Genomic DNA, 22,156 nt, shown 5'->3' with positions numbered 1-22,156 from the left:
GGAAAGCGTATATCACAAATTACCAGTGCTCTGCAGCCCCTCAGGAAGAAGCAAAGATGGCACACAGAGCCAGGTACTCGAGTGAAAGGAGGGGGAGGTGGCGAGAGGCAAGGAAGAAATCAAAAGAAGTGGAAAAAAGCAACACCAGCAGCCAACAAATGGCACTCAGAGAGCCGTCCATTCGGGTGTGTGGAATCCAAACAGTCGGTGTTTCCTGGTCAAGAGATTGTAGCTGCGGGAAGCAGAGGAGGCCGAGTCGGGGTGGAGATGGGTGGGGGGTGGGAAAGCGTATATCGCAAATTACCAGTTGCTTTGTCTCCTGCTGGATGCTCCATAAGGCTGCTTTCTCATACCCCATTCGCTGGTCTCCTATAGGAGTCCAAGATGGTGGATCCGCACTGCATTAGCTGGTAGGGGACCTCTGCATGAATCTCTTCGCTCTCCATTCTCTGTCAGTTTTCTCACTCCATTTGGTGCTTGGCTGAGTTCTTTCTCTCTTCATTTGATGTTTTAGGGTTTTAGGATTGTTGTATTCTCTGTTTGGCTTAGTTTTTCGGATCTTTGCTGTGGAGGGACGGCGTGGTGCTTCTGCCGTTTTGCCGGAACCTTGTATACAATCCTTTTAATATGCTTTTGGATTCGGTATGCTAGTATTTTGTTGATGATGTTTGCATCTATATTCATATGGGATATTAGCCTGTAGTTTTCTTGTGGTGTCATGTCTTGCTTTGGTATCATAGAATGAGTTAGGAAATATTCCCTCCTCTTGTATGTTTTTGAAAAGTTTAAGAAGGATTAGAGTCACTTTCTATAAATGTTTGGTAGAATTCCCCAGTGAAGCCATCTGTTCCAGGACTTACTTTTTGGAAGGTTTTTAATTACTGATTCAATCATTCTTTACTTATTATGGGTCTGTTGAGAGCTTTTATTTCCTCTTGACTCAATGTAGGAAGTTTATGTGTTTCTAGGAATTTGTCCACTTCCTCTAAGTTATCTAGTTTGTTGGTATAAAAATTGTTCATGGCGTTTTCTTATGATTCTTTGTATTTCTGTGGGGTCAATAGTAATGTCTTCACTTTCATTTTTAATTTTAGATATTTGCATCTTCTTTTTTTCTTTGTCAATCTAGATAAAGGTGTCATTTAATTGATCTTTTAAAAAAAACTTCTAGTTTTATCGATTCTCTATACTTTTCTATTCTCTATTTCATTTGTCTTTGATTTTTTTCCTTCCTTCTGGTAGATTTGGGTGTGGTTTGTTCTTTTTCTAGTTCTTCAAGTTGTAAAGTTAGGTTATTGATGTGAGATCTTTTTTTTAATGTAGGTGTTCACTGCTGTAAATTTCTTTTCAAAGACCATAAGTTTTGGTATGTTGTGCTTTCATTTTCATTCAACTCTAAATATTGTCTGATTTCTCTCTTGATTTCTTCCTTTACTCAGTAGTTTAATAGTGTGTTGTTTAATTTCCCCATATTCGTGTATTTTTACTTTATCTTCTGGATTAATTTGTAGATTCATTCCATTGTGGTCAGAGAAGATACTTTGTATGAGTTCAGTCTTTTTAAATTTATTGAGACTTGCTTTGTGATCTAACATATGGTCTATCCTAGAGAATGATCCATGTGTACTAAAGAGGAATGCGTATTGTGCTATTGTTGGGTGGAGTGTTCTATAAATATCTGTTAGGTCTAGTTGGTTTATGTTGTTGTTCATGTCTATTTCTTTATTGATCTTCTTTGTAGATTTTCTGTCCATTATTGAAAGCGGTGTGTTGAAGTCTCCCAGTATTATTTTAGAACTGTATTTCTCCCTTCAATTCTGTCAAGGTTTGCTTCATTTATTTTGAGGCTCTTATGTTAAGTGAATATATATTTATAATTGTTACATCCTTTTAATGAATTCATCCTTTTATCATTATATATATGTCCTTCTTAACGTATAAAAGATTTTGACTTAAGATCTATTTTGTCTGATTTTAAAATATCTACCCCAGTTCTCTTTTTGTTATTATATGCATGGAATAATTTTTTCCATCCTTTCACTTGCAGTCTGTGTCTCTGAGCCTAAGATGTATCTCTTGTAGATAGCATATAGTTGGATAATGTCTTTTTTTTTTAATCTATTCTGACACTCTGCGTTTTGATTGGCACATTTAATCCGTTTACATTTACAGTAATTACCAGTAAGGAAGGACTACTGCCATTTTGTTGTTTTTTGTGTGTCTTCTACCTTTTTTTTGTCCCCCATTTCTGGCAATTTTGTCATTTGTGTTAGTTGCTTTTTTGTGTTGAATCATTTTGATTTCCTTCTTCTTACCTACTGTGTATATTTTTTAAATATTTTCTTTGTGGTTACCATGAGGATTAAATTTAACATCTTACATTTATAACAACCTAATTCAAATTGATACCAACTTAGCTTCAGTTGTGTTCAAAAACTCTATACTATAGCCCTCACACAGCCATGCCCTTTTGTTTACATACTGTCTACAGCTGCTTCCATGACACAATGGCAGAGTTGAGTAGCTGTGACAAAGTCCATCCGACTGAAATATTTACTATCCCTTCACAGAAAACATGTGCTGACCCCCTAAAATAAAGACTTACCACATGCCAGGCAGGTTTGAGACAGGGAAAGCCACCATCACCGTGGGATATTAAGGGGCCAAAGGGAGGAAACCACCTACATGGGTGGTGACCAAACTAACAGTTGCCTGATGACCTCCAGAAGTATCCTGCATTTCTAACCTGGTCACCTCACATGTGAGCTGAGTGCTTTACAATGAACCTTCGTTCCCTCAACAGTAGAATTCCTTGAAGGGCAATGCGTGGTGAGAGCCTGTCCTCTAATGAGACAAATTGGACCAATCAGTCATAAAAATGGGATGGAAAGGAGACAAATGTAGTCAAGGAAGGGAAGGGAAAGCAATAAGGAAGAAACTGGCTAGTCTCTCACTCTCCATGGCTGGGGGTCATCAGGGGTGCCTGAGGCTTCCCTGAGTCCCAGGTTGCAATGTGTAATGAAATCTTTGCAGTTAATGAAAAACCTTCTCTTTGGGGGAAAAAAACAAAATTGGCATTCATAGTCTGCATGTGCTCTCTCCCTCCCCCAAGTAGTAAATTGGAAGTTTAGACTACCTGTGTCAGAATCACCTGGGTTGACTCAGGGAATCTGTATTTTTCATGAATGGCCAGGTGATTCTTCTGCACACTAGTGTCTGAGAACCCCTTGAATAGTTCGCACCTAGAGGAGTTCTAACATTATTCCTGCTGGGGGTGGGCACACCTTAGGAACAGCCACTTAGTGAAGTGCATGGGAGAGAATCTGGATCAAGGATGGTTTTGGCCAAAGGGTTAACACCCCACTGGTGATTCAGTAGATTAAGGACTTTTTGTATCCGTCTGCTGAAGCCAGGTCGACCATCAGGCTGCTGGGCCAGATTGCCAGCCATGGAGTCATGTTCTGACCCTCAGTAATGTGGAGTTCCAAAGCTGAGATCACTGCTGGGCTGGATGTACTTCAAGTAGAGTTGTTCCACGTGCTTTTTCTGTCTGCTCAGTCTTTGGTGACCCAGCTGTGTTAGGAGCAGGCAAAAAGAGCTGGACTCAAAGAGAAAGCACCATCTTTCTTCTTCCTCCGTGTAATCAATAATTTAGCCCTGTAAGGCAAGCCCCATGCTTGATGGAGTGCTTACCACGAAGAAGCAGACAGAGGCTATCCAGTATCTACATCAGCTTCTAAAACTTCTTTCTGTCTTTGTCCCTCCTTCTGCCTATCTCATAGCTTGCCTTTGCTCTCCCTCCATCTGAATTCAGAACCAACGCATCTTCTAAACTGTAGCCCAAATAAAAGATGCCGCAGTCCAAGAGGAACTGGGATAGTGTGTGTAAAGCTATGGGGAAAAGAGGAGCCAGTAATTTTAAATGTCAGAGCCAATCAGGCATTTATCATTTAAGTTATCCCATCTGACTCAAGTGCCACGATGGGTAAATTCAGGTAGCTACCTGTATGAATTAAGGACATGAATAATAAAATACCCTATGGACATAATAATAACAATGACAATAACATCAATAACAAGCTCTTATTTATCACTTCCTTTTGAATCCACCAGGCACTCCTTGGAAACCCTATGGAGCAGTTCTACTCTGTCCTGTAGGGTCGCTATGAGTCGGAATCAATAGCAATGGGTTTGGGTTTTTTGGTTTTGTACCAGGTACTTTTTTGGAGTGCTTTACACATATTAGTTCATTTAACATGAAAGGATTATTTCTAGTGTCTGTAAAATAGAGAGGAAACACAGTGGTGCCGAAATATTTTTGTACCATCTATTTGGTTGCATTTCAATCCAAATATATATTTAATTCCAGTGCATGGGGGACAGAGGCTCCCGTGCTATTTCCTTTTTCCTTATTCCCATGCTCTGTTTCCAGCATAAGTCTTGCTAGCATAATTTCCTTCATAGTCTAATTTCACAGGTCCCAGGGAACAGGTACAATCGTCATAATAGAATGAACTCCCTGGGAAGTAACCTCAGTTATTTTATTTACTCTCCTTCATTCCTTCGGCATACCCATCATTCACATCCTAAATAAGTCAGATTAATACGAGCAACTACCTCGGGGAGCACAATTTGTGGTATTTTTTAAAGCAAACATAGCCACCTATCTAAATCCAAGAGCCCCCAGGAGGCCCTCACCTTTCTAAAGACTTAAAGAGAATGAAAGTTTTTTTGTTTTTGTTTTTTACATTGGTTGCCAACCCACAACATGTCAACACTCTCCCTTCTCGACCTTGGGTTTCCTATTACCAGCTTTCTTGTCCCCTCCTGCCTTCTAGTCCTTGCCCCTGGGTTGGTGTGCCCCTTTAGTAAAGAGGATGAAAGTTTTAAACGTTGGGTGTCTTGATTAATTTGGTGATTTGCGGTGGTGTGTTCCACAGGTACACTTCTGGTCTGCAGATTAGTGCTGTGAGAAATGACATGGCATGGGCAGGACACCTCTCTGTGCCCCTGGAGGGTGGAGTGGTCTGGGTGCTGGTCAAGCCTGGGATTAGCCAGCACATTTGATGAACAGCCCTTCATCAACTGCCCGAACCTGCTTGCTTTGGATCTCTCAGAACCTCTCACAGGCCTGCCCTGTGTCAGCCAAAGCCCTGGAGGTTTGTATTAGCTGTATATAACCTCTGTTAACCCAGGCCCACTGGCCTAGAAAAAAATTTGGGTTGAAACTAGTCAGAAAAGCAGATACTACCATAGGACCTCCCAACCCCCTTCAAATTATCCTCCTTTTCTCTGTCTCGTTTTTCCTTGCTCCATTCAGTCTTTTATTCATTCATTTACTCATTCACTTATTTATTCATTCAATATTTATTGAGCCCTTATTATGCACCAGACACTGTCCTAAGTGCTGGAGCTTACCTTCTAGAAATAAAGATGCATTAGTCAAATACGTAGTGTATTAAACATGATTAGGAGAAAAATCATGCAGGAGGGGGACAGAAAGCATCCCTCAGATATTTGGGAAGTTTTCAAAGGGTGTGTCATTCATGCATTTGGACACTGCCTTCTCCTGCTCTGACTCTGCAGTGGGGGCTGCTGTGACCACCGGGAGAACCAGAAAGATACTGGGAAACCAAGCCCATGGCTGGCTTCCGTTCAGCCACCACCTCCTGCCCATGGTGCTACTAAAGTCAGGCAAATCCCTAGCACCCTTCACTGAAGCCTGTCTAAGGCTCCAGGGGAGCCCCCAGATGCTGTGAGGCTGGGCTGCATTCAGCCACCCTGGTGCCACATGCTGCTGTGTATTCCAGGTCTCAGAAATTTCCATGAAATGCCTCAATTAGTTTATATTTTTAAATTCTATTAATTTGTAATTACAGATGCAATCCATGGATATAGTTCCATTGTAAAACATACAAATATCATAAATAAATCAAAAGTGCTTCCTGACTACCGCCCATCCCTAAAGGGACTTGCATGGTTCAGTGGGACCACTCTATTAGATTTCACTTAGAGATGCAACCGCGCACACTTAGATTATGTACACACACATCCCTACAGACTCACCTCGAGCACATATTGTATTGCCTTGTGTTTTTCTTACATAAATTGTTGTTCACTGCGTCAGGTCAGCCCCGACTCATGGTGACCCCATGCACAACAGAACAAAATGCTGCCGGTCCTGCACCATCCCCATGATCGGTTGCTGATCAGACCGTTGTGATCCATAGGTTTTTATTTGCTTATTTTTGAAAGTAGATCGCCAGGCCTTTCTTCCTAGACCATCTTAGTCTGGAAACTCCACTGAAACCTGTTCAGTATCATAACACGGAAGCCACCACTGACAGATGGGTGGTGTTGCATATGAGGTGCATTGGCCAGGAATTGAACCCTGGTCTCCCACATGGAAGGTGAGAATTCTACCACTGAATCACCATAAATGAAATACTTAAACATCATCTGGAACTTCACTTTTTCACTCACTGGAAAGGAATCTTCCAGAACAGTATAGAACTCTGCACTTTCCTTTTAACTGCTTCTTAACATCCCGTAGTTTAAAGGTACCTTTGTCCTGTAAAGGTGATGTGTTTTGTTTTGAAGAGTAAAAGCTGAGGTATGATACTGTTGGATTTGTACGTTTTTTTATTTTTATAGAGCCTTCCAAATTGCTCCTATACCAGTTTGTGCCCCCACCAGCAATCTCTGATAGGGCTTGTTCTGGTTTTCTCACGGCCTCATCCTCCGCAGGCTCACTGGAGCTCTTGGGGGCTGGGTTAAAGGAGAAGAGGAGAGACACAAACACCCCTTCCCTGTGACCCTGACGCTTGGGCTCTGGAGCAACAACCCTTTCTAGCTGGGTGTCTTTTTGAGAGTGTGTTCATTCCCAGGCATCCTCTGGTGTGCACAGCTAGAAGGGACTTGTGCTACACTTGGAATAAGAAGCCATTTGATAAAAGCTTCTTTGGGGACAATGTTTCTTTCAGAAAGGGGGGGTGGTTTATTCTAATGGTTCTAATTTCAAATGAAAAAAGGGTCTGCAGTTTTTTATCGACTCCACAGCAATTTTATCCTGTGGCCCCCTGGTACCCTTCCCCAGAGATAACCACTGTGATGTCTTGTGCTCTCTTCCAGAAATATTTTATGAGTATGCATACAAAATGTATGTGTGGGGGGGGGGTTTAGATTACAATTAAGTTTACTCAAAAAATTCTTTGTCCTTTGTTCCTAAGAGATAACCTCTAAAACCTTGGAATTTCCTCAGTGATTGAAGTACCTTTGATAAGGGCTATAGGGTCGCTATGAGTTGGAATCGACTCGATGGCAATGGGTTTGGTTTCGTTTCTTTTCGTATAATACCCTTACAGTACAAGCCAGCAATTGCCTTGCTAGGCATTTGGGTTTTTTGGGGTCCAAACCACATCTAACCTGACAGGTTATGCTCAGGTAGAGGTTGGCCAGGCCAGAAAGACCCACCGTGTGACATCAGCTGAACTTAGGGAAGGGGGCATGATTCAGTCAATCTTGCCTACTTAAAAAAACTTAAAAAAAAAAACCCATTGCCATCAAGTCAGCTCTGACTCATAGACACCCTATAGGATAGAGTAGAGCTGCTCCATAGGGTCTCCAAGGAGCAGCTGGTGGATTTAAACTGCCAACCTTTTGGTTAGCAGCCACAGCAAGCCGTAGTTCTTAACCACTGCGCCACCAAGGCCCCAGCTAAAGCAGCCCCAATAAAGGCTCTAGACACAGAAGCTCCGTGGGCTTCCTGGTTGGTGGTAGACATCGGTGCAAGTGGGAGGTAGTACGTCCCTGTTTGGATGTGGAAGTTCTGCATTGGCAGCCCTCTCAGGCCTCACCCTATGCATCTCTTCACTTGTATACTTTTAAGTACAGTGCTTCCTGTGAGTCATTCTAGTGAATTATCAAACCCAAGGGAGCAGTGGGAGCCAGCAGGTCAGAAATGAGGGGGCCCTGAGGACCCCCTAGCTTACAGCTGGCATCTGAAGTCTTAGACTTGGTAGTCTGTGGGACTGTGTCCTTTAACTTAAGATCTGACCTCGCTCTGGTGGTAGGGTCAGAGGAAGAAGTGCTGCATGGACAGTTGCTGTACAGTTGAATCGGAATAGACTGTATTGATTCGAGACTGATTTGATTATCACATTTGGTATCAGTGGAGTAGGATTTGATTTTCCACACTGTGTGTAATTTTCCATAGTTTTTCCAAATGGAAACGTATTAAACCATAGCGTGCAGTGTAGTAGAGCGGTGAAGAGCATAAATTCTAATGCCAGGCTTCCTGGGTTCAAATTCCAGCTGTACCATATATTACCTGTGTGACCCCTAATCAAAGTAGTTAACCTCTCTCTGCCTCAGTTTCTCTACTTGCAAAATGCAGATTACCACTAGAGTTATTACAAAGAGTAAGTAAGTTAATATTTGAAGGTCTTAAAACTGTGTTTGGAACACTGTAAGAAGGAAGGGAGTCAAGGAAGGGAGGGAAGGAAGGAGAGACAGTCTACCCATTGTTTTTAACAAAATATCCTGGAGCTTATTCCTTATTGACTGCAGCTGCATAGCATTCCATTGTGTGGATGAGCCACCACGCAGTTAGCCAGTCTCCTGCTGATGGAGAATACAATTGTCCCTTCTTTTGCTGCTACAAACCACTCTGCGATGAATAGCCTTGAATGTAGTCATTTTGCATATGTGTAAATATATAGGATAAATTCATAGAAGTGAAATTGCTGGGTCAAAGAGTATGTGCATTTGTAATGCTGATAACTAGCACCACATTGCCTTCTAGAATTTATACTGATTTACACTTCTAACTGACAACGTATGAGAGGGCCTGTATCCAAAGACTTACTAACGTGGTGCTAATAAACTTTCCGTAGTTTTTTATTTTTTTTTTAACTTCAAAGGTTCTGACTTTATTTTTTAATTTTATTGTGCTTTAGGTGAAAGTTCACAGCTCAAGTTAATTTCTCATTCAAAAATTTATACACATATTGTTTTGTGGCATTGGTTACAATCCCCACAATGTGACAGCAGGCTCTCCCTTTCCATTGCGGGTTCCCTGTGTCCATTCGTCCAGTTCCTGTCCCTTCCTGCCTTCTCGCCTTGCTTTTGGGCAGGAATTGCCCATTTGGTCTCATATGTTTGAGTGAACTAAGAAGCATGTTCCTCATGCATGTTATTGTTTGTTTTATAGGCCTGACTAATCTTTATCTCAAAACTAGGCTTCAGGAGTGGTTTCAGTTCTGAGTTAGCAGAATGTCCAGGAACTATGGTCTCAGAGGTTCCTCCAGTTTCTGTCAGACCACTTAAGTCTGGTCTTTTTTCATGAGTTTGCATCTTGTTCTATATTTTTCTCCTGCTCTGTCCAGGGCTCTCTGTCATGATCCCTGTCAGAGCAGTCAACTGGGCACCATCTAATTTTTCTGGGTTCAGGCTGGTGGAGGCTCTGGTTCGTGATCCTTTAGTCCTTTGGGCTAATATTTTCCTTCTGTCTTTGGTTTTCATCATTCTCTTTTGCTCCAGATGGGATGGGACCAACAGATGTATCTTAGATGGCCACTAGCAAGCTTTTAAAACCCCAGACACTACTAACCAAAGTGGGATGTAGAACATTTCTTTTTGAGCTATGTTATGCCTGTTGACCCAGATGTCCCCCAGGACTGTGGTCCTCAGCCCCCAGCCCCAGGAACTTGTTCCTTCCAGGTGTTTGATGTGTCTAAGACACTTCTGTGCCTTTGCTTTGGTCAAGCTGTGCTGACTTCCCCTATATTGTGTGTTGACTTTCCCTTCACCAAAGTTGACACTTGTCTACTATCTAGTTAGTGATTTGCCCTCCCTCCCCACCCTCATAACCATCAAATATTTTTTTTCTTTCTGTGTGTAAACCTTTTCTCGAGTTCTTACAATAGTGGTTTCATGCAATATTTGTCCTTTTGTGACTGACTTATTTCACCTGGCATAATGCCCCCCAGATTCATTCATGTTGTGAGATGCTTCGCAGATTCATCATTGTTCTTCATCATTGTGTAGTACTCCATTGTGTGTATGTAATCATAATTTGTATATCCATTCATCTGTTGATGGGCATTTAGGTTGTTTCCATCTTTTTGCTAATGTGAATAGTGCTACAATGAACATGGGTGCATATGTCTATTGTGTCATGGCTCTTATTTCTCTAAAGTATATTCCTAGGAGTGGGATTGCTGGATCTTATGGTATTTCTATTTCTTGCTTTTTAAGGAAGTGCCATATCGTTTTCCAAAGTGGTCGTACCATTTTACATTCCCACCAGCAGTGCATAAGAGTTCCAATCTCCCCATAACCTCTAAAACATTTGTTATTTTGTGATTTTTGGATTAGTGTCATTATTGTCAGTGTGAGATGGTATCTCATTGTAGTTTTGATTTGCATTTCTCTAATGGCTAATGAAACCCTGGTGGTATAGTGGTTAAGAGCTATGGCTGCTAACCGAAAGGTCGGGAGTTTGAACCCACCAGGCACTCCTTGGAAACTCTGTGGAGCAGTTCTACTTTGTCCTGTAGGGTCACTATGAGTCGGAATTGACTCGATTGCAATGGGTTTGGTTGTTTTTTTTTTTTTTGGTAATGGCTAATGATCGCGAGCGTTTCCTTATGTGTCTATTAACCACTTGAAAGTCTTCTTGGGTGAAGTGTCTGTTCGTATCCTTTGTCCATTTTTTTAATTGGATTGCCTTTTTGTTATTGAGATGTTGAAGTATTTTATAGATTTTAGAGATTAGACCCTTGTCAGATACATTACAGTCAAAAGTTTTTTTCCAATTCTGTAGGTTCTCTTTTTAGTCTTTTGCTGGAAGTCTTTTAGATGAGCGTAAATGCTTAATTTTTAGGAGCTCCCAGTTATCTAGTTTCTCTTCTGGTCCTTGTGCATTGTTAGTTATGGTTTGTATACTATTTATGCCATGTATTAGGGCCCCTAATGTAGTCCCTATTTTTTTTCCTTAATCTTTATCATTTTAGGTTTTATATTTAGGTCTTTTTGAGTTAGTTTTTGCGTATGCTGTGAGGTATGGATCTTGTTTCATTTTTTTTACAGATGGACATCCAGTTATGCCAGCACCATTTGTTAAACAGACTGTCTTGCCCCCATTTAATGGATTTTGGCCCTTTGTTAAATATCAAACTGCTCATAGATGGATGGATTTAGGTCTGGGGTTCTCAGTTCTGTTCCATTGGTCTGTGTGTCTGTTATTGTACTAGTACCAGGCTATTTTGACTACCGTGGCTGTATAACAGGTTCTAAGATTAGGTAGCGTGAGGCCTCCCACTTTGTCGTTCTTCTTCAATAATGCTTTACTTATCCAGGGCCTCTTCTCTTTCCTTATAAAGTTGGTGATTTTTTTTCTCTATCTTGTTAAAGAATGCTGGGGGAATTTGGATCAAGATTGCATTGTATTTGTAGATTGCTTTAGGTAGTACTGACATTTTCACAATGTTGGGTCTTCCTATCCATGAGTATGGCATGTTTTTCCACTTATATAGGTCTCTTTTGGTTTCTTGCAGTGATGTTTTATAGTTTTCTTCGTACAGGTCTATTACAACCCTGGTTAGATTTATTCCTAAGTATTTTATCTTCTTGGAGGCTATTTAAATGGTATATGTTGCTGATTTCATTTTTCAAAGTTCTCTTTATTGGTGTAGAGGAATCCAACTGATTTTTGTATGTTAATCTTGTATCCTGCTACTTTGCTGAAATCTATTAGTTTCAGTAGGTTTCTTGTGGATTCTTTGGGATTTTCTGTGTATAAGATCATATTATCTGTGAATAGGGATAGTTTTACCTCTTCCTTACCAATCTGGATACACTTTCTTTTTCTTTCCTATTGCTCTAGATAGGACATTCAGCATGATGTTGAATAAGAGTGGTGATAAAGGGCATTATCAAGGAGAATGCTTTCAGTCTGTCTCCATTTAGAATGATGCTGGTTGTTGGTTTTGTATAAATGCCCTTTCTTATTTTGAGGAATGTCCCTTCTATTTCTATTTTGCTGAGAGTTTTTATCAGCAATGGGTGTTGGACTTTATCAAATGCCTTTTCTGTGTTGATTGATATGATCATGTGATTCTTCTGTTCTATTTATGTGGTGGATTACATTGATTGCTTTTCTAATGTTGAACCAACCTGCATACCTGGTATGAATTCCACTTGGTCATGATGTGTTATTATTATTATTTTTTTTTGATATGCTGTTGAGTTCTATTGACTAGAATTTTGTTGAGAATTTTTGCATTTATGTTTATGAAGGATATTGATCTGTAGTTTTTTTTTGTGGCATCTTTGCCTGGCTTTGGTATCAGGGTTATGCTGGCTTTGTAGAATGAATTTGGGAGTATTTCTTCCTTTTCTATGCTCTGAAATAGTTTGAGTAGTATTCGTGTGAGATCTTCTCTGAATGTTTGGTAGTATTCTCCAGTGAAGGCGTCCAGGCTAGAGTTGTTTTTTTTTTTTAAATTACCTCTTCAATCTCTTCTTTTGTTATGGGTCTGTTTAGTTTTTCTACCTCAGTTTGTGTTAGTTTAGGAAGGTCGTGTATTTCTAGAAATATGTCCATTTCCTCTAGGTTCTCAAATTTGTTGGAGTACTATTTTTCATAGTATTCTGGTCTGATTCTTTTTATTTCAGTTGGGTCTGTTTTGATATATCACCCGTCTCATTTCTTATTTGGGTTATTTGCTTCCTCTTCTGTTTTTCTTTTGTCAGTCTGGCCAATGGCTTCTCAAATTTGCGATCTTTTCAAAGAACCAACTTTTGGTCTTGTTGATGCTGTCTATTGTTTTTTTCTCTGTTTCATTTATTTCCTTTCTTCTGGTGCTTGAAGGCTTCTTTTGCTGCTCTCTATTTGTTTGAGTTGTAGGGTTAATGTTTTGATTTTGGCCTTTTTTTTTTTTCCTTTTCTGATGTGTGCATTTATTGCTAAAAAATGACCTCTAAGCACTGCTTTTGCTGTGTCCCAAAGGTTTTCGTAAGATGTTTTCATTCTCATTTGAGTCAATGAATTTTTTTTATTCCGTCCTTGGTTTCTTCTATTACCTAGTTGTTTTTAAGCAAGGTATTGTTCAGTTTCCATGCAATTGATTTTTTTCTTTGCAATTTGTGTTATTGATTTCTACTTTTATGGCATTACGATCAGAGAAGATGCTTTGTATTATTTCAGTGCTTTGGATTTTGTTAAGGCTTGATTTGTGGTGTTCTATTATGGAGAATGTTCCATGTGTGTCATAAAATAATGTATACTTCGCTGCTTTTGTGTAGAGTGTTTCTGTATATGTCTACGAGGTCAAGTTGGTTGACTGTGGCATTTAGATCTTCTGTATCTTTATTGAGTTTCTTTCTAGAAGTTCTCTCCTTCACTAAAAGTGGTGTGTGTTGAAGTCTCCTACTATTATTGTGGAATTATTTCTCTTTGAATGCTATTAGAGTTTGTTTCATGTGTTTTGGAGCCCTGTCATTGGGTGCATATATACTTATTATGGTTATGTCCTCCTGGTGTATTGACCCTTTAATCATTATGCAGTATCCTTCCTCATCCTTTATGCTGTATTTTCTTTAAACTCTATTTTACTGGAGATTAATATTGCCATTCCTGCTCTTCTTTGGTTAATGTTTGCTTGATATATTTTTTTTCCATCCTTTGAGTATTAGTTTATGTCTTTGTATCTAAGGTATATCTCTTGCAGACAGCACATAGATGGATCATGTTTTTTTTTTAACCCATTCTGCCACTCTGTCTCTTTACTGGTGCATTTAGGCCATTTACATTCAGCATCATTATTGATAGGTGTGAGTTTACTGCTGTCACTTTGTTGTGTGTGTGTGTGTGTGTGCATGTGTGTGTGTGGTGTTGATGGTTCTCTTTGTTCTGCTTCATTTTCTGTGCTGAGTTCTTTTTTGTTTATGGATTTTCTTTTCCTTTCTTTCATTATTGTTGATTTGTGTTTTCTGAGACTTTTTCTTCTTTTTTATTTTGATGGGTAGGTTTGTTAGCTTCCTTTGTGGTTACCTTGAAATTTACCTTTATTTTTCTAAGTTTAAACCAGTCTTTTATTTCTTTATATCACCTTGACTTCCTCTCCATATGGAAATTCTATGACTACAACATTTATTCTCTCTTTTTTGTTTTGATGTTGTCATTGTTTAATATTTATGTTTTTGGTTCCCTATTTTCAGTCTTTTAGCTTTGTTTTATTTTTGTGAATTCCCTGTCTGGGTTAGTATCTGGTTGAGCTGTCTGTGCCTTAGTCTTGGATTGTTTCTGATGTTGGTTCTCTAACTGAAGGATTCCCTTTAATATTTCTTATAATTTTGGTCTGGTTTTTACATATTCACTTAATTTATGTTTATCTGGAAATGACCTAATTTCACCATCATATTTGAGAGACAATTTTGCTGGATATGTAATTCTTTGCTGGCAGTTTTTTCCCTTCAGTGCTTTATATGTCATCCTATTTCCTTCTTGCCTGTATGGTTTCTGCTGAGTAATCAGAGCTTAGTCTTCTTTGTTCTCCTTTGTAGGTGATTTTTCATTTTCCCCTAGCCACTCTCAGGTTTCTTTGTCTTTGGTTTTGGCAAGTTTGAAAGTCTTGGTGGCTTTCTTTTGGGATCTATCCTGGATGGGGTTTGTTGAACTTCTTGGATAGATACCTTCTTGCCTTTCATGATATTAAGGAAGTTTTTTGCCAGCAGATCTTTAACAATTCTCTGTGTTTTCGGTTATTTCCCCTATCCTCCCACTCCACTACCCCACCCCACCCCCATTCTGGAATTCCGATCACTGGTAGGATTTTCCTCGATAGTATCCTACATAATTCTTAGGCTTTCTTCATTTTTCTTCATTCTTTTTTCTAATTTTCCTCAAACAAATTGGTGTCAAGGGATTTATCTTCAGTCTCACTAATTCTGACTTCCATTGTCTCAGCTCTGCTCCTATGACCATCTATTGAGTTGTCTAATTCTGAAATTTTATTACTCTTTTGGCTTTCTAGTTGCTGTTTTTGTGTGGTTTCCAGTAGTCTATTTAGTCTATGTTTTTGTTCTTGTATCATTTTCCTGAATTCTCCGATTGCTTGTCTGTGTATTCCTTGGTTTGGTCTGTGTTTTCCCTAATCTCCTTGATCTCTTGGAGAGCTCTGTATATTAGTCTTTTGAATTCTTTATCAGGTAGTTCCATTGCCTTATGTACCTCTGGAAGGTTTTCTCGTTATTTTGATCACTTGCTAGAGCCATCTTGTCCCGTTTCTTTATGTGATTTGACCTTGACTGTTGTCTCCGAGGCATCAAGAAGTTATTTATTGTATGTTTGTTTACTGCATCCTGAATTTTTGTTGTTTTGTTTTGGTATATCCAAGTAGGCTGGGCATGTGTGCTACTTTAGTTGTTAATCTGGCCACACCGAAGCTCTCACATCCTGTCTCCAGATTGGTGGACCAGCTACTAGGTATGTGAGCCCAGGAATCTGTTCAGTATTCTTATGGGGCTGCCAAGGAAGTAGGCAGAGTTTTTGGTGACGTGATGAATCTGTCCTACTGGTCACTTGGCCATGGGTGCAAGGGGTATTCTCCCTGGTTGTTGGGTTGGGTGTTATGTGTGTGTTCCACCGCTTACCGGGTTGGTCAAGGCATAGGTGCCTGGGTTGTTGGTCACCATGCGTGTGGTGCAGAGACTCTCCCCTACAGTCTTGGGTGGGAGTGCTGCATGGGGGTGTTCAGAGTAGGCAGAGGTCTCTGGTTGCAGTGGGGGATGATACAGGGGACAATGCAGGGGTTGTTGGCTGCCCCTGGGTGCCTGGATGGGGGTGTGTGCCCCATCCACCAGAGCACATGGGGTGGGGGGGGAGTAATGTAGTTGGTCCTTGGGCACCTGGTGCTGATGGCTGGAAGGATTAGGGGACGCCACTGGCTCTCAGGCCCCCGTTGTGGGCAGCTGGGTGGAGTGGGTAGTACTACCAGCCCTCAGGCCCCTGTGTGGGTGATTGAGGCCCCTTCTTAGGGGGCAGGGCGGTATCGAATGCCACAGAGCTGCAGCTTCCACTTAGCTGCAACAGGTTCAAATGGGCTTCAGCTGGGAGCCTGGCCCACTTTGTCCTAATGAGGTAGGCCAGCAAGGCACTGGTGCCGGTGATCAGTGAGGGTGAAGGGTGCCGCAAGTCCATGGACCTCCTATGTCAGTGGCTAGGCTAAGGGGCAGGCGCCTGAGGCTGGGCCAAGAGCTACAGGCTTAGAGGGCAGGGAGGTGTTGATTGTCACAGACCTGCAGCTCCCACTTGGCTGCTGCCAGTAAAAATGGGGGTTTCAGCTGGGAGCTCTGCCCACCTTATGCCACTGTGTGGTTGCTATGCCGAGTCAGCCAGCAAGGCACTGGTGCGGGTGATCAGAGGAGGTGGAGGTCACTGCAGGCCCACGGATCTCCTGTGCTGCTGGGCGTGTGCCTCTGGACCAGGGCCGTGAGTTCCCGGCTTAGGTGCTGATGATGCAGGACTGTTGTTGGAGCAGGAAGGGGGATGGTTGAGGAGGAGAGAGTGCTCCTTGGCCCGTGGAGCTCTGGTGAGGGTAGGGCTTTGTTATGTGCAGTGGGTTGGGAGTGTGCACTGAACTTTCACATAGCTGGTGTCACTCCTGTTTGGCTCTGGAAGTGTGTGCAAAGTCGCTCCTGCTTAGCTGTACCAGATGGGGTGGGTTTCGGCTTGAGATGTTGCTGCTCGCCTCAATATGTCTGTGCTGTGCAGATTCATCTAGCAGGATGCCAGTGATCTCTAATTCCCCATTTCCACCGTTTTTGAATTGTCTCTCTTTCCACCTGTCACTCAGTCCTTCAGCTTTGTCTTTGATGTTTAGGGTTCCTAGATTGTCACATATATCCAATTCCTTTGTTTTCTTGGGTCTTTGTTGTGAGAGGGGCAACACGAAAACGTCCGACTATCCCATCATCTCGGCCCCGCCTTCTTGATGAAGTTTTAATTTGCATTTCTCTTTATTATAAGTAAGGGTGAGCATCTTTTCATGTACTTCAAAGCCCTTTATATTTACTTTTCTTCTAATCGGTTATTATTTTCTTACTGATTTATACTACATTTTTACCTATTAAGGACATTTGTTCTTTGTGATTTGAGTTGCAAACATTTTTCCCGATATTCCACTTTTGCTTATAGTGATTTTTTTTACCAGGCAGAGATTTATGTTTTTTATTTTTGTATAGTCTATCAAATTCATCACTCTTTCCTTTAATGGCTTTTGGGTGTTGCATCATTGCAAATCCTTCCCTAATCTTAAATTATAAAAGAAATCTCCTAAGGTTCCAAAGTTTCTTTTAGTATTTCTATGGTTTTAGTTTAACATTTAAATCTTAGATCTACTTGTAGTTAATCTTCATAAGCATGTAAGTGATGATGCTGGTAAATAGTCCTGAGTCCCCATCGGGTCCAACCCACTGAGCTGTTGTTGCTGTTAGATGCCATTGAGTCAGTTCCAACTCATAGCGGCCCTATGTACAACAGAATGAAACACTGCCTGGCCCTGCGCCATCCTCACAATCGTTGTTATTACGCTGGAGGCCATTGTTGCAGCTACTGTGTCAATCCATCTCATTGAGGTTCTTCCTCTTTTTCGCTGACCCTGTACCAAGCAGGATGTCCTTCTCTAGAGGCTGGTCCCTCCTGATAACATGTCCAAAGTATGTGAGACTTAATCTCACCATCGTTGTTTCTAAGGAGCATTCTGGCTGTACTTCTTCCAAGATGGATTTGTTCATTCTTTTGGCAGTCCATGGTATATTCAATATTCTTCGCCAACACCACAATTCAAAGGCATCAGTTCTTTTCAGTCTTCCTTATTCATCGTCCAGCTTTTGAATGCGTATGAGGTGACTGAAAACACTGTGGCTTGGTTCAGGTGCACCTTAGTCCTCAAAGTGACATCTTTGCTTTTTAACACTTGAAAGAGGTCTTTTGCAGCAGATTTGCCCAATGCAGTGCATCGTTTGATTTCTTGACTGCTGCTTCCGTGGGCGTTAACTGTGGATCTAAGTAAAATGAAATTCTTAACAACTTCAGTCTTTTCTTCCGTTTATCATGATGTTGCTTATTGGTCCAGTTGTGAAGATTTTTGTTTATGTTGAGGTGTAATCCATACTGAAGGCTGTGGTCTTTGATCCTTATCAGTAAGTGCTTCAAGTCCTCTTCACTTTCAGCAAGCAAAGTGGACTCATCTCCATATCGAAGTTTGTTAATGAGTCTTCCTCCAATCCTGATGCCACATTCTTCTTCATATAGTCCACCTTCTTGGGTTATTTTCTCAGCATACAGATTGAATAAGTATGGTGAAAGGATACAACACCGTTCCTGACTTTAAACCATGCAGTATCCCCTTGTTCTGTCTGAACAACTGTCTCTTGATCTACGTACAGGTTCCTCATGAGCACAATTAAGTGTTCTGGAATTCCCATTCTTTGCAATGGTATCTATAATTTTTATGATTTTTATGTATATTCAATAAACCACAAGTAACTGTCTTTCTGGTATTCCCTGCTTTCAGCCAGGATCCATCTGACATCAGCAATGATATCCCTCATTCCACATCCTCTTCTGAATCTGGCTTGAATTTCTGGCAGTTCCCTGTCTATGTACTTTCTGCAGTTGCTTTTGAATGATCTTTAGCAAAATTTTACTTGCGTGTGATATTGATGATATTGTTCAATAATTTCCACATTTGGTTGGATCTCTTCCAGTTGGTTGGCCAGGTATCTTCCAAATTTCTTGGCATAGATGAGTGAGCACTCCAGTGCTGCATCCATTTGTTGAAACATCTCAATTAGTATTCCATCAATTCCTGGAGCCTTCAGTGCAGCTTCGACCTCTTCCTTCAGTAACATCAGTTCCTGATCATACGCTACCTCCTGAAATGGCTGAACATCGACCAATTCTTTTTGGTATAGTGACTCAGTGTATTCCTTCCATCTTCTTTTGATGCTTCCTGTGTCATTTAATATTTTCCCCGTAGAATCCTTCAATATTGCAACTTGAGGCTTGAATTTTTTTCTTAAGTTCTTTCAGCTTGAGAAATGCCAAGTGTGTTCTTCCCTTTTGGTTTTCTATCTCCAAGTCTTAGCGCATGTTATTATAATACTTTACTTTGTCTTCTCAAGCTGCCCTTTGAAATCTTCTCAACTCTTTTACGTCATCATTTCTTCCGTTTGCTTTAGCTAATCAACGTTTAATAGCAAATTTCAGAGTCTCTTCTGACATCCATTTTGGTCTTTCTTTCCTGACTTTTTAATGACCTCTTCTTGCTTTCTTCACATATCATGTCCTTGATGTCATTCCACAACTCATCTGGTCTTCAGTCATTAGTGTTCAACACATCAAATCTCTTCTTGAGATCGTCTCTGAATTCAGGTGGGATATACTCAAGGTCGTACTTTGGCTCTTGTGGACTTGTTCTAATTTTCTTCAGCTTCAACTTAAACTTGCATATGAGCAATCAATGGTCTGTTCTGCAGTCGGCCCCTGGCCTTGTTCTGACTGATGATACTGAGCTTTTCCATGTCTTTTTCCACAGATGTAGTCAATTTGATTCCCATGTATTCCATCTGGCAAGGTCCACATGCATAGTTGATGTTTATGTTGGTGAAAAAAAGGTATTTGCCACGAAGAAGTCATTGGTCTTGCAAAATTCTATCATGGGATCTCCAGCATCGTTTCTATCACCAAGGTCATATTTTCCAACTACTGATCCTGTTTCCAACCTTTGCATTCCAATCGCCAATAATTATCAACGCATCTTGACTGCATGTTTGATCAATCTCAGACTGAAGAAGTTGGTAAAAATCTTCAATTTTCTCATCTTTGGCATTAGTGGTTGGTGTGTAATAGTCATATTAACTGGTCTTCCTTGTAAGCTTATGGATATTATACTATCACTGACACAGGGTTGTGCTTCAGGATAGATCTTGAAATGTTCTTTTCGACGATGAATGCTATGCCATTCCTCTTCAATTTGTCATTCCTGGCATAGTATCCCATATGATTGTCTGATTCAAAATAGCCAATACCAGTCCGTTTCAGCTCACTAATGCCTAGGGTATCAATGTTGTTTATGGATTGCATTTCATTTTTGACAACTTTCACTATTCCTAGACTCATACTTCTTACATTCCACGTTCCTATTATTAACAGACGTTTGCAGCTGTTTCTTCTCATTTTGAGCACAGGCCTTAGAAATCAAACAATGTCTCCCTCCCCTCTAGACCTGGGCTTTATCTTCCAGACAAGTCACCTTTCAGGACTTTCTAACAGTGTTAGAAAATCGATCCTTCTAAAGTTGCGGTTATAGAAAAGAATGACATGAAATTGCATGTTCTAATGTAAATCTAAAGTACTTCTTACCTCCCACTTGGAAGTTTTAGGGAGTTCAATTCTTTACTTTTCCAAAGCACCCAAAGCAGCAATTCTCGAGGAGGAGCAAGGGCCCAGACCAAAAGGACATCTGCATACATGCACCTGCCAGGAAGCAGTGGCTCAGGAGCCCTGGCTGCTAGTGGGATGTGTTAGAGCCTTCAGCTGTGCTGGGCCAAAAACCAGGCTGAAACCATTCACTTCCCGTCTGAGTTTTAATATTAAATACTGCTGTTTGTCAAAAAAAAAAAAAAGTAATTTATTGATACAAAATAAAACAGCTCTCCATGACACACATCAAAAGCCATCTTTGATGATGCAACATAAAGCCAAAAAATAAAAAAACACCACCATTGTGGTTGGCTGTTTGCCATACAGTAATATAGACTTGACAGCATGAAGCCCAGATGCTGGGATCCAGTTCCAGCTCCACCTTCTAGTTGTGTGACCTTGGGCAAATTACTGAACCTCTCTGGCTGGCCCTCCTCCCATCTGTCAAATGGGGATGATCATGTGACTTCCGTTACAGAGTTGTAGATGATAGTAAATAGCTAGTACACACTACGGCCCTTAGAATAGTGCCTGGCATATAGGAGAAAGCACTCAGTAAGCTTGTGGCTAGCTGCCATCAAGTTGGCTCTGACGTTACATGTAACAGAACAAAACATTAGCCATCCTGTGCCATCTTCTAGATTGTTGGTATGTGTGTATGTTTGAGTCCATTGTTGTGGCTGTTTAAGTAAGCTTAGCTATTATTATTTGAATTGAGTAAACTTCCAGCTTTAAGAAGACAAATGGCAATCTAAGACACCCTAATTTGATGATGGGGAGTCCCTGGGGGGCATAAATGGTTAAGCGCTCAACTACTAACCAAAAAGTTTGGCCGTTTGAATCCACCCAGATGTGCCTCAGAAGAAAGCCCTGGTGATCTGCTTACAAACGGTCACAGCCCTGAAAACCCTATGGTGCAGTTCTACTCTGCAACCCATGGTCACCACGAGTCAGAATCGACTCGACAGCAAGTGGTTTGGTTTTGGTTTCGATGCCTTTGTTTAAAACAGTCCTCCAGTCTTACCAAGAGGCTTCCTGACATAGCCAAACAGTGCATGGTACTGAAGGCCAGCTTTGCAATGGCCACGTTCTAAGCGCAAAACTTCATGACAAAAAAACTGACCTGGGCACTCTGCCAACCTGTCCTCCTTCACCCCAACCCAGTGGGCCCTTCAAACCTGGGAAAAGATCAGGGCTACTTCAGAAGGGGATTTGGTCTTTGAGAATATTCCTGGATTTAATAAATAACGTAGTTGAGAGCCACATCTCTGTCATCACTTATATAGTAATAGTAATTAATAAAGATACAATCTAGAAATGCAGCTGTGGTCCTCCCTGGCCTTAGAGAGTTTGAACCAAAAAAAAAAAGATAGTCTAACTAAAAAGCTCTGTGGTTAAAAAAAAAAAAAAAAGATAGTCTAACTAACTAAAAAGCTCTGTGGTAGTGCACAGTGTGAACTCCGGCTTAAAAAACTAGACTTTGATTTTACGGCTCTTTATTCCCTAGTATAGTAAGTGGTATTGGCACCCAGAATAGCTTGTAGCACAACTTTGGTGAAATGATGACTGCCTCCTTCACCATACCACGAAATACCCTGGAGCACTGCCCTGGCTTTTAGGATTTGGGCTCAAAGGGGCAGCTGACTGACCAGCGCATGCTAACCA

The 22,156-nt window shown here is 40.9% G+C and overlaps 1 protein-coding gene across 1 annotated transcript in view; it reads left to right on the top strand.

Moving 5' to 3' along the window:
* The window catches only part of LYPD1 (LY6/PLAUR domain containing 1), a 51,809-nt gene that overhangs the window by 29,055 nt on the left and 598 nt on the right, over positions 1–22,156 (top strand). The gene's annotated exons all lie outside the window — the stretch shown is intronic.

Source organism: Trichechus manatus, unplaced genomic scaffold (genome assembly GCF_000243295.1).
Source record: "Trichechus manatus latirostris isolate Lorelei unplaced genomic scaffold, TriManLat1.0 scaffold00033, whole genome shotgun sequence".
Lineage (NCBI taxonomy): Eukaryota > Metazoa > Chordata > Mammalia > Sirenia > Trichechidae > Trichechus > Trichechus manatus.
This window is presented reverse-complemented; position numbering and strand designations above follow the sequence as displayed.